This window comes from Neomonachus schauinslandi, chromosome 7 (assembly GCF_002201575.2).
Source record: "Neomonachus schauinslandi chromosome 7, ASM220157v2, whole genome shotgun sequence".
In the NCBI taxonomy this organism is placed as follows: domain Eukaryota; kingdom Metazoa; phylum Chordata; class Mammalia; order Carnivora; family Phocidae; genus Neomonachus; species Neomonachus schauinslandi.
In genome coordinates this window covers 7,128,688-7,131,204 of record NC_058409.1, presented here as the reverse complement: position 1 = coordinate 7,131,204, position 2,517 = coordinate 7,128,688, and positions in this window count along the sequence as shown.

Below are 2,517 nucleotides of genomic sequence, written 5' to 3'. Positions count from 1 at the left end.
AAGTGGATGGTATTTTGATGGGGATTGCATTGAATGTGTAGATTGCTCTAGGTAGCATTGACATCTTCACAATATTTGTTCTTCCAATCCATGAGCATGGAACGTTTTTCCATTTGTTTGTGTCTTCCTCAATTTCTTTCATGAGTACTTTATAGTTTTCTGAGTACAGATCCTTTGCCTGAGTGGACTTTTAAATTGAGTTTGTGGGTAGATGAAATGAGGCTTGCCGGCTGGCAAATCCAGAGGCAGTAATGAGTCTAAGAGCTGACACTCAGCTCAGGTCTCTGGCTCGGATTTAATTTGGCCAGTACCATCAGGGAGGATAGAAGCCTTAGAACCCCGGCCCTCCAGCTGAGAAGCTCTAGATCCTGAGCAGGTGACCCCCCCTTCCTCTCTGGACTGCTACAAAGATTGAGGGACACACTGCACATGCGTAAGGTGCCCAGGACAGCAGTGGTACAGAAGAGTCACCAAACACCGATGTTGGCTAGAATGACAGCATTCTCTCTTTCTGTCATGCTCTCTCTTGGCATGCACACCCACACTCACACACAGACACACATGTGTGTGCACTCGCACACCCCTTAGATCGTAGAGGGGAGAGAAGCACAGCTGGTAGTTTTTTGTTCAGATGGCAATTATAAACTCCAGGGCAACCACTAAGAAAATTATTCCAAAAGTATGCTCCTAACTGAACAGCAGGTCTGAAGAGTGTCTCGTTGAGATGGCATCTCAGAAGGGCCCCCAGCATTTTGGGCAGCACGGTCAGGGATAAGGACGCCTCCCTGGAATTCAGGGTCAGACAGGCCAGCCTGGGCATGGAGGCTGATCTGGCAATCACTCTGTTCACACACTGTGTGGGGCAGGCCGTGGGTACTGATGAGAAGCCCGAGTGGAAAGTAAACACATTGGATTTTTGTTTTGTTTTAGTTATTGTTTTAAGTAGGCTCCATACTGGGTGTGGAGCCTGATGTGGGGCTCGATCCCAGGACCCTGAGATCATGACCTGAGCTGAAATCAAGTCGGCCGCCCAACTGACTGAGCCACCCAGGCGTCCCTCTGTGGATTCTTTTTTTTAAGATTTTATTTATTTATTTGACAGAGAAAGAGAGAGCGAGCAGGAGTGAAGAGGGGAGGGGCAGAGTGAGAGGGAGAAGCAGACTCCCCGCTGAGCAGGGAGCCCAACTCAGGGCTCGATCCCAGAACCACGAGATCATGACCTGAACTGAAGGCAGACGCCCAACCAACTGAGCCACCCAGGTGCCCCTGTGGATTCTTTATATAAAAAAGTAAATAAATAAGTAGTGTGATCCAAAAGGCACTCAACACCATCAGCAAGAAGGCAGTGCAAATCGAGACCACAAAGAGACATCACCTCATATCCATTAGATAGAATGGCTACTATAAAAAAATAACAAGTGTTAGTAAGGAGATGGAGAAATTGGCACCTTTGTGCTCTGTTGGTGGGTTTATGTCTGGACTCTGGATTCTGTTTCATTGGTCTATGTGCCTAAAGGTGTCTGTTTTTATACCAGTACCATACTGTTTTGATTGCTATAGTTTTACAGTATAGTTTGAAATCAGGAAGCGTGATGCCTCTGGCTTTGTTCTTCTTTCTCAGGATTTCTTTGGGTATTTGGGGCTTTTAAAATCCATTTACATTTAATGTAATTGCTCGGGACACAGGATTTATGTGTGCCAATTTGGTATTTAATTTCTCTATGTTTTATGTCTTTTTTGTTCCTCTATGACCCATTATTGCTTCTTTTTTGTTAAATAGATATTTTCTAGTGTACCATTTTAATTCTCTTGTTTCTCTTGCCATACTTTTGGAATAATTTTCTTAGTGGTTGTCTTGGAGTTTATAATTATCATCTTTTTTTTTTTTAAGATTTTATTTATTTATTTGAGACAGAGAGAATGAGAGACAGAGAGCATGAGAGGGAGGAGGGTCAGAGGGAGAAGCAGACTCCCTGCCGAGCAGGGAGCCCGATGCGGGACTCGATCCCGGGACTCCAGGATCATGACCTGAGCCGAAGGCAGTCGCTTAACCAACTGAGCCACCCAGGCGCCCTATAATTATCATCTTAATAAATAATTTGGTTTGGATGAATAACAATACTTTCAAATGTAAACAAATACTTTGCTCCAATATAGCTGTGTTAGTTATCTCCTTTTTTGTACTTTTAGTGTACTTTTATGAAATTACTATTTCATACATCTTAAGCCCATCAACACAGTTTTATCATTATTGCTTTACACAACTGGCTTTTTTTTTTTTTAAAGATTTTATTTATTTATTTGACAGAGAGAGAGACAGCGAGAGCAGGAACACAAGCAGGGGGAGTGGGAGAGGGAGAAGCAGGCTTCCCGCAGAGCAGGGAGCCTGATGTGGGACTCGATCCCAGGACCCTGGGATCATGACCTGAGCCAAAGGCAGACGCTTAACGACTGAGCCACCCAGGTGCCCCTACACAACTGGCTTTTAAATCAGAAGAGAGAAAAGAGTTACAAATA